Below are 16,487 nucleotides of genomic sequence, written 5' to 3'. Positions count from 1 at the left end.
AACGCTACATGAGGAGTTGTGGTTCAGAATTCAAAAACTTCATATCTACCTTGAGTAAGTAAACTGCAGTGGCAACGTTCTCGTCGACCCAATCTTTGCCCACAACAAAGCCTTTCCGTACGATCTTCATGCACACAGGCGCGTTTATTTCTGAGAAAGTGTATCAGAATGATTGCATTTAATTTGATCTTCCTTTTTATTATACCATACGAACAGAACGATGATTCCTTCTGTTAGAGTAGATGGTGACTCATCTCCTATCCTAGTAGAACTATTTTATCAAAGCCTAGACTGATGTTCAGGTCGACTTCAAAACTACGGTTCTTAAGAATTACTATTCAAATTGGTTCAATATAGAATGTCGTTTTATGTTTGCTTGTAATGCTCCAAATCAATTCAGTCAACGAAGTTTATATGTTGACGGTTAAGCCAGTTCTAGATTATTCAGGTCCACCCAATATTTTACTAAGCGGTCAGCGAATATAATGTATTAAAAACCGTCCCACTTAGCGAAGTTACAGTTAGTGCGTTTTTTTGCTGTTTCAGAAATATCTGCCCCATTATAAAGTCAAGCATCGGTGATTTAGCAAGATTAGGTTTCTGGCAAGCTAGAAATACCACCCACGCGGGAACTTTGTTGCGAGCAAATCGCGAAAAATGCACCGTAGCTATAATCTGATACGAGCGTCTGTTTAGATTGCTGGACACATGCCAGAGGGAGGAAGATGTAGGACCCAGGCTGAAATGGGCCTAAATGTTGTCCTGTACATGATCTGGCGAAGATCTGCTGTACACAACGAGTAGAGAGAATGCTCCCGTGATGCGACCATGAGGTGCCTCATGGACAACTTCAGGCCAATTACAGTGCCATCTTTACAATCAACAAAATGTTTGATAGCAAACCAGATCATAAGGCGATGTATATACTATTTAGTATCATTTACTACAACGAAGAATAGACTCGATAAACTCAGTGGTGTCAGAGCTGGTGCTAGGGTGACGTGGAAGGATGCCAGATGATTTCGAAGAGGATACCAAAATGTTTATTCACGCACAAAAATGTCTATTATGGTTAGGTACACAAGACATTTTCCTCTTTACGATATACATCATGCTGAATTATGTCGAACTATCCAAGTATAATAATATTAATTATCATTCTTTTAATGCTCACGAGCGTATTACCCGTATACCCAGTATACTATTTAGGCCTAATTAGAACAGATATAAATTGTCTTTAGGTAACATTCAGGCGTGATCTTTGGTAATAGGGACCGTCCTTATGGTTTTTTCCTAAGGCATTTTTGAGACAGCTGATTGAACGCAATAAGCAGTCTGTTTTGGACTGCAAAATGTCCATTCTTTCCACACTAAGTTTAGAATATCGTCAACGTGTCACGTCGCTGTTTTATTAATAGTGAAAACTTTTTAATCTTTGTCGTTTGTGTCGATTCAGACATCTCCCTTCAAGCCCACTGTTCGAAAAGTCACGATTCAGATGCTAAGTGTGCAATTCCTTATATATGAATCACGTTCTATTGATATCACGCTTTTGACTGAACGGATCGCTCCCTGCTTTGTCTCTTATCTCGTTACTTGAGAAAACAAACATTTATCTAAAGGACTACCTATTTTGTTGACGGTCCAGGTTGGCTTGATGCAGCCAATTGCTTGCTAAAAATACTGAAGTATCTACACACTGACGTTCCGCTAAAAGCTAGAGCCCATAGATTTCTTCTCAACCATATGACCCTCTTCCAAGGTATTTGACTGCTTTGCCGAGCGGCAAGTTCGGGAAGCTACCGAGACGCGAGCGAAAACTAGCCCAAATCCTGGCGACTGGTAATAGCTACGAGCTTTTCCACTTTTCTTGCCTAAAGAGCTCTCGTTGGGGACTGTATAGGGATGGAGTGGGGAGCAGTAGCGGGGAAGGTGCGAGGCTCTAAGGAGCAGGAGGCGAATGAAACGTTAGCATCGTCCGTTACGCCAGAGCAGTTGTCTGTGGACCGGGGACAGGGGTCATCTAATTCATCCTACTTTGCTGCTTCTTTGTACCAGGCAAAGCAACAATTGCAGCAGTCACATCACTAGTAGCAGTGGCGGTAGCAGCGGTAATAATAGAAGCAGCTGGAGTAGAGAAGTTTACTTACTTCTACCCTGTTGACGTTGGAGCTGAATCGGCCGTCCGATACACCCATCTCCTCTGTTCAGTTCTCGTTGCTGGCCGCTGACAGAAGCCGAAAAGAAACATCGTTGAGTTTGTTTTTTGCGCATCGCGTCTCGAGCTCGTTTACTCCTCCCAACAGGCTGTGACTCCGCTATCTCTCGAAACAGTATTGTCTAAAGGCTAGTACAAGGCGCCAGTTAGCCTTGGCGGCCAGAGAACGTCAAAGGCGTCATACAACATTAACGACAAGGACATACATCTGTGCGTGTCTATGTATGAACGCTGATGGGGGCCTATACTTCAAATTACCTAATGCCAGTTTTCGGTGACGAGAATAAAAATCGAACAGATCATATATACATTCACCTTTCGATCATTATGAATTATTTCAATAAATTTTGACAGCAAACTTAGCTTTAGTCGCAAGAGTGTACTTAAACCATTGTAATATGAAACACATAACGAGTGTTAACTTAAGAACTAATTCATCTATGAATCTCCAACAACATTATCATTTCATTTGTATTTAGCTGCAAGTAAAATGTTAAAAAGTGATTTCTCTTTTTCCCCGTGGGGCGGGGGGTACCGGGCTTTGTTTAAGAACCCTAAACTTAATTGCACCCCTGTCGCTATTTATTCACTGTAAGGAAGCCGCCAGCTTTGTTAGAGATCGCACGGATGCTTTTTGTTTAAGAAGTACGTATCACAGCTACACAACTACTGATACGGCATCAGCTAGGCGATGTGGATAAGCGGCTGAATCGAGCAATATTTATAGAGCGCCGTCCTTTAAGTAGATGGCTTTTAGACGAGCCTCAATCAGTCTTGCGTCAAATAATAGGTGCTAAAATGGCCAGATCAGATTCACCCCTAGGACCCGCTTAGATACATGGGCTGACTCAGGTCGATGAGACTTCGGCAAGATAAGGCGGCAGACGTTATAGATTAACCGTTTAATATTAATCTAGTAGATAAAGTTAGGTACAAGGCTAACAGAACCTTAGCGTTAACTTTAATGATACATAGATAACGTGGTATCTTGCCTGTAGTAATATATAGTAAACGGCATGCATTTAAAAACATGCACAATGAAGTCGGACAACTGAAAATCCAGCTGATCAAAATGATGAACATCCGAAAACTTGTTTTTCATCAAGATACACTCTATTTTAATAAAGCCATTGAAAGGAACGCGATGGGGGAACTACGGAACACTGAACCCTGTTTGGGGGGTTTGATGGTTCGTAAGAAAAAATAACATACATTACGTGCTGACGCATACGCATTAACGATTGCAGCATACGTTAATATTGAATAAAAATGAAGGGACAAAGATTGTTCGATTAAGCTTTTCTTGGCAAGAAAAAAACATCTCAAACGTGCGCCGAAAGCGCAGCAGCGTTTCTATTACTCAGACAATTATCTATAAAAGTTAAATAAGCCGTTCTTTAATCAGAGCAAATAAAAGCTGTAAATTGTATTTTCACCAAAACTTGCTTGGTTTTGCTTATAATATACTACTGTGTGTTTGTTCCATTTTTCGTTCTATAATTATCGTGTTTAGATATAGACGTTCATTTCGGGATCCCAGTGAATTCCTATCGTGGTCTTTCGCATGTTTTTTCGTATATCTTAATTCTGCTTAAATTAGCTTTTTGCGAATGATCAGTAAGTTTCCTGGGGGGTATATGGAAGTTATATGCTGTTGCTAGGCTAGACAACTCCATCTAAGGAGCAATGCGCAGCTCTTTGAATCACCGCACTTAACTAACAACAATACTGGATAGCTCTATTAATTTACTTCAACTAATGATAATGCCGTATTGATGCGTTGAATAATGCCGTATTTTATTATACAAAGGAAACTGATTTTTCAATTATCAGGAGAACGTAATCACCAAAAGTAACAATTGACGAGAGACAGAAAAGACCGAGCGAAATCAGAAAGTTTGCCTTATTCTCGCATTTGAGGATTTCCATGAGGTATTCCATATGCTAAATCGAATTCTGAATTTAAATCTTCCGTAAAATTCTGAGATGAAATTTTTGGTCCTGTGAAGTTTCAAACGCTGTAAATACAAATATTTGGTTTCGAAAAGTAGTTGCCGATTATTGCTCTCAATACTCTTTTTTTTTTCTAAGTTTTCTATTTTCTTTTCAAACAAAAACAGAGGTAACGTTTTCGGGTGTTTTTTTTCATGCCCGCGACAGACAATTGCTACGAGGAAAGTACCGAAACTTTTTTCAGATTGTATCCAAATCATTTCCGAGCAAACAAATGAGGTATAGCAATCATGTGAAACATCTCAAGTGTTTTTCACATTAGTAGGCACTGCACCATCGGGAGCCTTACGAGGCAAACGCCTTAATCACGTTTACATGATATATCGATACTACGAGTGCCTAGACAAAATGCGAGTGGAATGTAAAATATAACATGGCGTATGTTCGAAAAATTCATTTTAACCTCATTAAACAATGTGTATACCTGATTAGTACAGCCTGCACTTCAGCGGTAGTCGTTCTGACCGATGAGGCCTCGATGCCAGCATCAAACAATGTTATGGCAGCAACCGTTGTAGTCCGCAGCTAATAGATGACGTATCATAACTACTCTATCCCGTAAGATATCGAATGAACTTCATATATGAAGGGAAACAGAATCTAGTCGGGCCGAAGTCTTCCAATTGATAACTTATTTATCGGCAAGGTGAAGAGTAAATTTGATGCTATGCCTTCGACGATGTCGAGTAGTAAATTATGTGGAAATGAAGGACAAGTTCATGAATAACACCGAAGTTGCAAATGTTACTCGTTAGGAAAGTAAGATGGAATCTAAATATAACACAATAGCTACATCAACCACTGACACCGTCAAAGTCTGCTCATAATAAAACCTGTGCGTTATATTACGATAGATAATTTACTTTTTTTTTTTTTTTTTTTGTTAATAGCAGGTGATGATGTGTTGCTTATTGGGATGTGGACGGGTATAATACGAACAGAGGATCACCAGGTCTGTTTGTTAGTATTGTCCTAAGCGTCGGATAAGTAATTGTTCTCCACTAAATACTGCTTCTTTTTGCTATCGAATTTTCTGTATTCCGTCGTACGGGGCTGCTTTATAGCGAAGCTGTTGGGCTAACGATGCACGAACGAGGCAAGGGGAAGAACTAAGACTTTTTGACTATATTATCAGTAATTGAAATGTTCAAGTCGTACGTATGCATATTTCGTTTGTTTTTTTTTTTTTTTTCTCATTTTTGTAACACTGTGTCATCAACCTAATTGGCAAATAAGTCCTGCAGAGAAAACAATATTTCACATTGACTGTAAAGCTACATTAATTGTTGGCACAATTTCGAAACAGCTGATACGGAACATAAATGCTATTGCGAAAAGCTAATTAAATTCGTTTGAAATGTCAACAATTTCTTCTTTGGTACGAACTAACGATAAGAGTAAGCTTGACAATCCATACAAAAATCTTATAATTCATATATTGCAGTAACTTTACACGAAATACGAAACTTACCAGAAACCCCGAAATTCATGCAGCAAGCACGCGGCTCTACGCTAAGTATAACTACAACAGCCTTCATTTAGTAACCTGTGTTTCGACAGGGTAGAGATGAGATCATTCAGATTCGAAATTTGCTAGCCTTCCAAGATTTTCCTGTAAATAAAAAAAAAATAAATAAAAAAAGTAAATGCATCGCTAAACCTATGATCTCTGTAGCGACGGCAGTTTTTAAAAGGGGAAATTTCAATATTACCTTATAACGATGTAACGTAATTTCGATACTAAAAATGCTAATTGGCGCATTTTAAAAACGGGGAAAAAGTGCGCCACCCTAATTGTGCTGTTTAGGTAAAAATAATGCCATCTACATCTGAATAGAAAAATATTATCCTTCGTAGCGTGATTCGACGCGATGGAATCGCGCTATAGACGTTTCTTTAGGACTGAAGTTTACTTAATTTCGGCCGTACAGAATCGAATCTCTTAGAGAAATTTCGCTTTCCGCCTCTAAAGTTAAAGGTCTCGTTCAATTAAAAAAAAATATATAAATGAAAATAGCCGATGAATTACTAGGATAATAAGATTATTACCATTGTCAGAGGTTGAGTATTTACCAGGTGCCAGTGTGTATCGCTCTGTGGGTATCTATGAGCATACGTCTGTGTTCGTATCTGTACGATCAGATGTAGATGTCTAAGTACCGAGTGAATGAGAAATGATAATACATGTTGCGCAGCCTTGTATCGTTTTTTCTCACATGCTGTTTCGTCTCCATAGTTTTCCAGGCCGGCTTTCCCATAGTGCACAGTACGCGGGCCGTCCCTATGTTTCAACACATAGGGGAATTTAGTATGTTTAATACTCTCATCCCGGAAAGAGCCCCTACGAGCCGTCTTGATAGAAGTTGCATTCCGCTATCTTGCTTATACAAATAACACTCGGAGTGTACGTGCAATAGAAAAAGAACGAATCGGCAGTTGAAGGAACGCGCTTAGGGTGCCGACCGCACAGGTCCGTGCGTCACATTTAGCTCACAGCAACTGCTGCCGCTGTCATCTGTAGTCGTAGCTACAATCAATATTGTAGTTTTTACTGTGGAGCTATGAGGGTACCGTCCTTGGTGGGAGGAGCATTCATTATCTTCTAGTATTGTCTCGTATTGGGCTGCGCCACAACCACCACTCTTCCCCCATGGGGCAAAACTGTCATTGCCGTAAGCCATTTTTGCCTTGGCGACCGGGAAAACTGTTGTACATATTATACAGAAAAAAAAAAAAAAAAAACAGGGAAACAGGCGGATACACCGCTATTAAGCAGGTGAATATATCAGGTCGTCTGGAAACCGGCTGTCTGCCACAACTATGGCGGAGTTGAGATGCGGAAAGATTGCGTACAGGGTATACGTGCTTTATTGTGCAAACTACCGCCATCCTGTCACATGTATATCGGACTGGTAAACTTCATATTTGTGTATATAGAATATAGAAACTGAGCTCTTCTAGAAGCGTCATTTGTTGTTCCTGCCTCGATCTGAGCAGGCCATAGTTTAGCCAAATCTCCAATATAACAAGGCCAATTATGCGAGTCAGGTCTTCGAGGAGGAAATAGCTAAGATAATCTTTTCACCACCAACTGATGTTCATATGTCCTATACATGCTGTAACAGCACGTCTTAGTGTAACCAATGTTTTTGATTACTGTATAATTTTTTACATAATATGTATAACATTTAATATTAACATTTTACATAACATATAATATTATACATGAGCTGTTCATTGGAAACCTTCTAGTCTCTAGTTGTTTGTTCCCGTTCTAAAAGTCAGCGTTCCCATCGGCTAGGACAGCTGAACATAAAAATTGGAAACTAAGTTCAATTCAAACTGAGTACTTGCCTAAACTTCGCATTTAACTTGCTTCATGATTGTTTAGCTACATCAAACTCAAACTCAGAGTTTACTTTAACTTCCATTGCTCTACGGCGACCCGCGACATTGTTTAGCACCGTACAGATAATTCTCAACGTAGTTCTTTTTGGATTGATTGTATCACTTTCAATTATAAGAATGGCCATTGAACATCGAACGTTCAACGTCGGAATTGCGACACACATGCTTCATGATATGAATTAGTCGACAATGCTTCTAAAGTTGAACAACTTTAATCGTTACATTAGTAAGTTCAACATGTGAGAAATGTTTGCCACATTATTTTGCTATAATCGATTTACAAAAAAAATGATGATATAGAATACATGTGTAATTTTTTCGAAATAATTCTGTTCGCTATTACGTTAATTGGTTTTAAGTATGAACTCATAGTGTTTTAAAGCACGTTTTCTTTAACAACAACTGATTTAAACATAGAGAAGCTAGCCAACTGAAATCTAAAATGAAACAGTTGTATACAACAGTACGCTTATGCCTCTAGTTGATAAGTGAATCGCTTGCTATTCTGTTCTTGTATGTGCTCTTCGGAGAAAAGGTACAAATTGGCCATTATGTACTGTTAGATACTAGGTCAGGCCATTGGTGATCTTTGTCGATGCTAAACCTCTTATTGATACGCCCGATAGCTTGGGCCAACATCCTTTTTCACCGCATACGTATATTATTAAAAGCTCTTTTGAATTTTCGTTAAAAAATCATTAACATTACTTCGAGGAGTACAGCGTCACGTGGAAAATTCTCTCGCTGCTCTCGAATGTTGTATCTACCCTACCGTTTTTAGTGCGTTAGACATCTACCTTAAACAGGGCCGATTTCATCTTCTGGAAGATAAAACAATAACCAGCATCGAGATTTTTCTCTGCACGTTCCTGTTGCCCTTCATCTAACGTACTATTACTGTGTGGAAGAGGTCTTGACTCTTAAGGCAAGCACCGTATTTTCGATGTTCGATATTAAAAATCAGCTTAAATAAATATGCGTAAAGAAATCGCTCTGGATTGAGCAGCTTGAACGGGTTAATAGGACATAGATGCGGTCCAAAGCGCTGATGCAACATCAACAATGAACACAAGGCAAACATGTTATTATTGACATCTTGCTATCACTCAATGTTCAGTTTCGTATACATTCATTGGTGTTTATAAAAAGGACTTTCGGATAAAGATCGATAGCTTAGTGAACCAATTTTAAGGGTGCATAATCGTTCCCACGACCGCTAAGCATGACTCCAGTAACAGGCAAATCGTCACCTAGCTAAACCTAAAAGCCTGAAACGATTATAGCCGTTCAAGTTTTGATCTGAGTTAGCCCTACTTCTAGTAAATTTCTAGCGTAAGCCGACATAGTTATTTTCCTTAATTGGGTGAAACTAATTGAAAAAAAAAAACAAATTAACGCTATACGTTTCTCAACAAAGCTATCTATCCAAACGTCAGCGGAGTTACTTGCTACCCGAAGCCGAACGTGTTCCTACAAGAAATCGGTGATGAATCGGTGAAAAAAAATTATGTGTATGTTTGTATTTGCTGTTAATAGTTTTCCTTGAAAGTTGAATCGTCGAGATAGAAAAGCCCACGTAGTGTTTCAGCCGAGGTGAATATGCCTGGGTCGCATTTTATGAATTTTTGTGAAGTAAGCATCATTGGATTGCAGTAATTTTGCGGCAACTTGCACATATAAAAAGGTTCAAATCACATGTTGAAACATCACATTATTTTCGTTACTTCCAGCTTGTTTGAAGCGTTGGAATAGATACTTTTACGGACACATATATATACACACATATGTGAATACATGCGTGTAATGGGCATATTTCGATAAGCACAAACCGATACCCATTTACGCTCAATTGCGCACGACCTATGTATCTTCCCAAACCAGTAACAGCGTTAGCGTCTATTCATTTCAAATCTGTCTTTGGCAAGTACGGTGTTATCTTAGTTTTTCTTAGCAAGCGTATATGCCAATGACTTGGTAGGGTACTTACCGTTCGAGCCCTCGGTCAACGGACTTGTCTATGTTGGACACAATCTTGTTACTATTCCACTGTATTAGAAACGTCCCGACCATTTATTAGTGTCCAGCGCGTGGCAATGCGTACACCCGCCTGATGAGCACCGAGTAATCAAGATGCAGCTTGTCGTCTATATACATATATACGTCTATACAATGAACGAGAAGGGTCTACCTAGGCCCAGCCGTTTCGTTTGTACCATGTGCGGCCCATCATCGTTGTGCATACATTTTCAACGCCTATCAGAAGCCGTAACAGGTTTCCGCTAGGAACCGCCACTTATATCTGTCCAAACCTATAGGAAGTCCCATGCATCATAAGGGTCCGCGAAGCTGCTGAGAACCGCTAACTCTTCTTCTCTGCGAGTGAAGCAATATTATTCGTCATAAAGCTCACATATTGCTATCGCTGCTGCCCCCACTATTACCACCAGTTACTTCTTCACTGCCCGGAGTAGCTTGGCGGAGGCTATTAGATCTAGAGATAATGTTATACCTTCACAAAATGAGAAAAATTCAATGTTTGACTTTATCGCTTCAAGTTTAACAGCAATGAGATAGTTCATTACGGACGTTCCACTTCCAGAACCGACTATTTTTTGGCCCTTTTTGGCATTTCTCTTCGATTTCTATTAGGACCGAAGTTAGGGCGTAAGTTGATTAAGCGTGTGAAATAACATCCAGCTATTGCTTACGTGCTCATTATATTATCTGTCATTAGAATGATTCTAGAATACCGTCACTATATCAACTTGATCCGACCACGCAATACAGAACTGGTGTTATACGTTTAGCCATGATTCAGGGTAGTTTGTTATGGAATAAGTTGGTGAGGACGGTCAAGGTCTCATGAGGACTTCTAATGAAGGCTATTTCCGTACGATCGAACAACCCATATCTACCTGTGGGATTCATTAAAGAACAGCCTCCTTACAGAACGGACAATTTATCGCTTCACGTAAAGCGCCGTTCACCTGATGATAGCTTTCGAGTCTAGCGTCAAAAGTATTTAGGTATAATTGTAGTGTTTAATTACGGTTATTGCAATATGGAAAACTATGGTGTTTTTGCGAACGCAATTATACAGTCTTGTCTCACATAAACTGGCGCCGCTGTCGAATTCGGTTTATCTATCGTTATAACTGCTTTTATCCTTCTTTGCCCTTTGGGCGTTCTAGATAATACGCCTCCACCCAGCGTACGAATGTAACACAGATGCATAAACAAGTGCATCAACAATGTACGTACGAGATGATCACACCCAAAGCAGAAACAGCACGATGGGCCTGCTTTTGTGCGTACGCGTACGTATTGAATAATATCGACCACGAGACTTCTACGTGCAGCTGATTATTTGACTTGTGAAGATATCAGCGGTAAATTTTCATTAACGAATAACTAACGGTGTTGTAGAGTGAGACTTTTTCAAAGCTGCTTTTGCTTGCAACCCACGTACAGCCAATAGTGTATCTTGGCCTTTCTACGAAACAAACATAGATGGGGAAAACAAAAGAAAGAAACGCGCGCTCTCCCGGTTTTCCTTTACACGAACCGGCCACACTTCTGACAATGGCTTAGTTGCTGTGACAGTGGTTGACCCGGGTTTTTACCTAGTTGACGTCGACATTCAAAATGTGCGCAGTACGTACGTTCCCTACGTGAGACCATCTGCCTCAACAACACTCGGTACATTCGAAACAGAACGAACGGCAGAAATGTCAAGGACGGATTTTCAATTATGCGAATTTAGGCTGTAGAATACATTTTTAAACAATCCCAAAACGCCGGCGGATGCGTAGGAAGTAACGAAGGAAGCCTCTGACTATGTGTGCAAGGTAGATCAATAATAACAGTGAACGTGAATAAGAAATTCTAATTGAAGGTAGCTTCTCGCCAGAGTTCTTATATGAGCAAGAAAAAATGCAAAAGCTATTGTACGTATTGGATGAGTTAGGCCAACGAATCCTATTCAGCGTTATATATACCGCCCGTAACTGGTTCATTGTTGATCTTTTTCTTTAATTTTTAGCGATTCCTTACCTCTCGCGAAATCGTTTTTATGCTATAATTGATAAGAATCAACATCATAACTTACTTGTGACTTCCTAAGAGCGCACAGAAGTTATATGAAAAGTTCACCCTCGTTAGCAGACATGAAAGATTTCAGTGTTGTATACCGTTTCAATTATTGACGTAAACAGTTTCCGTAGTCTCCCGTAACAATATGTGTCTTAGCATTTGCAAAAAAAAAAAACCGAATTATTTCTATCTTCTATCAATTCGCTAGTGTACTGTTAACGCCTCCACTAGCGTCCTTTACATGGCTTAGACCAAAACGTTACTCATATCGGAATTTTGAAGCAACATGGATGCGTCCACCAGTGTGTGAGTGTTATCGGTCAAGCTAATGAACGGCTTTCAACAATAAACTTGAGAACACGACTTGCTCTGGAGACGATCATCGCGTTCATTCTGTGAACGGTAAAGTTCGAGACATATTTGGCACTTCCAGCATAATGGTGGTCGATCGATCCCGTTCCGTTGAAAAACCCACGGCTGTCGATGCTTCAAGCTTGCTAAGAAGTTAATAGAACTACGGAGTAAAAAAGACCTAGTGCATTCACTTAAATACCATACGTATACCGAGTTCAAATATCGGCCGGATTAGTAACTAGAAAATGTCGCTCGCATGAGGGATGGATGCCCGAAGGCGTACAGCTGTTTGCTTTCACCGCCACAGTATTCATCAAATGAACGTTATTGACGTAACGGCGTGCTCTCGTGGCAACTTTCCATTTAGCTTTATTCGGTCGTGTATTGGGGGTATGGCGACGACCATCTGACAAGGTCAATAACTGGTCCCGGGTACCTAACGGAGTCCGCACCAGTTGTTGCCTATCTGACGCTTTCTCTAGCGCCATGAGAGCGTAACTTTTACAAAACTCAGAATAGAATACGGCAACGCTATATCCCATCCCAAATGGTGACCCTTTGAAGCGTAAAATGCGAGTAGCTGTTCTACTTGGGTAAGTTGACCAGGAGTTCGAGATAGGCTAGCGGGCTTCCGTTCAATATTCTAGCAATGAAATACCAAAGAACAAATCCTAGGCAAATCTCTAATCGAACCAATGAAGACGACCTTGCCCGACGCCAAATTTTAACAGATAACTTTACTTCCCAACACGTGATCAAGTTAAGTTGAAGTAAAACATAAAATGACTTAAGCAACGGAAGGGAAATTCGTTCAGCCCCCTTCCGCGGGGATGTTAAATTATTTAAAAATCAATGCACTTCAAGAATCGTAACTTAAATGTATATAAACTTTCTACATCTAGGTAGCTGACCAAGTCTATTTGTATTAAGCGTAAATTTTATATTTAGAGAGACCGCTGAATATCAAAGCAATACACGTTTTTGTGGTTTGTCTGAAATAATGAGCACCTCTATGCGTATCATTGTTATCTATTTAAGGTTCTATTTGGAAGAAAGTAATACTATATTTAGACAGAATATGAGTTAATTTTTCTGTTTTTTTCCGAGCTATTTGTTAGAGCGCTCTGACCCAACTTGCTGCTTCTCCGATCTGCTTGGCACAGTTAAATGATATCATTCTTTTTCTCCAGAGACTGACCTAACAGGCGACCACATGTGGTCGGCTGTTTCATTCTTTGGAAGTCGGTAGACGTTACCACTACGCCGCAGCGCTTGCAGCGACGGCACGGTCGCTTGCGGTCAGTTTTCTGCATGGAAGGCTCCGTCTGGCCAGTTTCACTCTCTTAGCTTGGCACGAAGGCGCGGGACCTCTTGCGAGCTCAGCGTGTCAATTCGGCTCCTTTCTAATCTTTTGCTGAGGAAGCAAAAATATGAGTATACGGAGCAGACTAAGGAGGTTCGTATGGCCAGCCAAATAGTGGTTCAGAGGCCAAATGGGCCCGCATCCTCCGTGGCGGATACTCCTCACTTACTTCTTGCGCTGTAAGAAATGCTTCCACCCGAGATCTCCGAGGATCCACCGGCTACTTCATAGTGGTAGATGGCGATTTTTCTGCATTCGAAGGTAGTGTATGAAAAATACGCAGAAGATATGAAAATGTACCGTACGCCTCTACTGCCACTGCTCCGTCCATCCTTCTGTGTGTATAAATGCATTTTGATGGCAAAAATGCAGTAAATCGGGCGATTCTCTCTCTCTTTCTGCTCGCCCATCCGTCGTTTTGGTTTAGCTGAACGGCTTATGGTTTAACCTAGACATCAAGGTCTATCCAACCGGTCAAAATGCTTACGGGTCCGTGGGGCAGGCCCAGACAGCGTGTGAGTGTCGTAGGCTTCTTTGTTCGTTCACTTAGCGCAAGACTGCAGACGCAGAAAGGAACGCGAAGGTGGTGTTCACTTTCAGATGGCTGACTGACTTGTCTGCTTCCTTGCTAATGTTATGGTAGAATGTAAGGGATGTGTGATATGAGAGAAAAAGTGCCGTATTTCATATAGGCGTACGCAGTTCATACGGTGGCCTGTTTCCGCTATTTACACTGTAGTCGGTGCTGGAGAAGCGCGCGGAAATCAGCACGACAACCATTAATTATAGCGATTCTTAGCCTAGGCTAAGTACCGATGGTTCTTAGGGATGAGTTATTCTCTTCAGCGCTATGATATGGAGCAAGGATATCAGTGACCGTCTGGGTCACTTAATCAGGTTTGAAACTTTTCCTTCCATTTAGCGGATGCCATCAATCTAATAATTAGTTAGTTGTGTAAAAGATCTGAATTGGTCGTTCTTATCTCCTACGAAGATATAATTAGCGCTTTAATGCAGAGAGTACATGATAAATATCCTTTCAGTCTGCCTCGCGCAAATCAGCGTTGTTAAAGGTTATTGTTTTGTTTTATTTTATAATTGAAAAGAAGGCTACCAATCTTGTCTCGACAGCTCCATATCCAGTTATTGTTACCCTTTCTCTTCCTTTTTTGGGTCTCATTATTTTCTCACTTAATGTTTTCTGTAAAGGTACAATAATACGCAACTGCCGTTGAATATCTTAGTACTTGATCGCACACTACCTGTATGCCGATTTATTTTTATCTTGAAAGTGTGTGTTTACTGTTCTTAAGGTGTTCGGTGCTATTAAGGAAACCGTTGTCAGATTCTTCGATATCATCTAGCTTGATACTATTGGGTCAGGAACATTAGCTTCCGAAGGGGCATTTTTGGTCTGCCTATAAGCAATTGATGTAGCATGGTGGCTTATAATATAACAATATTATATTTATATGGGTATTATGAATTTGCTAAATCCTTTATGAAGGGCTCTGATCAACCCATAGCGCTGGAAAAACATCCCAAGACGAATACGACGAGCTTAAGACGCAAGTGAAGCACTAGGTTCAGTATATGCAGGAGCCGACGCAGTTTCGTAGAGCGTAGTTTAAGTACGCGAAGGGTTTTTGTAGGACAAAACGAGATGATATCGGAGTTCAATGAGAAGCTTTTGCTCATTGCGTGTGTACCGGTCGCATTATCTAGTTCCACGTCTCAGTTAAATCGCACTTCCTGTTGCGTTTAAAAAAAAAGACTCACGCGTCTAAACATCGTTCGAATTTACATTAATATTATTAATGGTTAAACTTGTGTCTGACATAATCCTACTACGTTCTGTATCATTTACTGACAATTCATCATTCAATCGTTTATATAAGATTTTCGTTTTCAGTGGAAACTCAGCAGACGACCTATCGGTAGATCGATTGCAGAAACTCGTATTGTTCATAACAAACAACAATCCGTCGGGGAATACCTACGACTACGATAAATAGATATCAGTAAGGCGCATACATGAAGGTGATGAACGGGAGACCAATACTCGGGAATCGCATTTATTCCAGGATCTGCTAGCTGAAACACTGTTTTATTCCATATATAATATATTCGCGCATTAAGAAATTTGACACAGACCACAGTTTCGTATTCGCTGCCTTTCGCCAAACGGACCCCGCTTTTAGTCAATTCATATAACGACGGTTTTCCTAAACGCAAGTCAGGAAAAAGTTAGTACTTAAGTACAGTTCAAAGAACGAAAAACGACGCTCTTGAATGATGGTCTCGGTGACGATTTCCACCTCAACGGGCAGCACGGAGCCTCTCAGTTTCTAATCCTGCGCTGTACAGGGCGAGGCGCCCTAACGTCTGAAAGGAGCCTTTAACATACGTTGCAGCGAAGTCGCTGGCCGCTGCCATACAGCATATTATGTTTCTGTACCATTCTGTATACTCTAGCGTTCACTAGAGCCGACATTCAACTCCTGAAAATGTATGGAAATGTCGAAAGTGCGTGTTGTCATGCTTCCTGACGCAGAAATCGATCACGGCCAGTCAGCGTCCTCTCCAAATTTCCATTCGTTCCTTTCTACTTTATTGCACAGGAAAAGCGAAATCGGCTAGCTTTTGTATGAATTTAGATTGAAATCACACATCACAAGATCGCAGCTATTCTGCCATGACTTAACAGAATATGGAAGCATCGTCCTGGAATCTGACCACACGAAGGCGCCTCGACGGTTAACTGATGTAGTTGGTTTAGGTGGTGATAACTGTTCAGGACCGACGAAGATTTTGCTGGTAGGACTAATCTTAGCTCTACGGTTGGCGATATCATTGTTTGCTGGTGATATTAGGTTTGCATATAAGCAAGATGTATACTAGCTAGGTCGATTAAATTTTCTCACAATAGATAGCTTGTTGCAGGCAAATACTAACGCGTGGATATACAACGTTGACAGCGTAACGGTATTATGCCGTCAATTCCGTCCGAGGTATGTCATGCGTAAAATAGTACTGCTG

General features: G+C 40.5%; 1 long non-coding RNA gene across 3 annotated transcripts in view; it reads left to right on the top strand.

Moving 5' to 3' along the window:
* The window catches only part of LOC147753569 (uncharacterized), a 55,440-nt gene that overhangs the window by 1,072 nt on the left and 37,881 nt on the right, over positions 1 to 16,487 (top strand). The window lies entirely within an intron of this gene.

Source organism: Varroa jacobsoni, unplaced genomic scaffold (genome assembly GCF_002532875.2).
Source record: "Varroa jacobsoni isolate VJ856 unplaced genomic scaffold, vjacob_1.0 scaffold_376, whole genome shotgun sequence".
Taxonomy (NCBI): Eukaryota; Metazoa; Arthropoda; class Arachnida; order Mesostigmata; family Varroidae; genus Varroa; species Varroa jacobsoni.
This window is presented reverse-complemented; position numbering and strand designations above follow the sequence as displayed.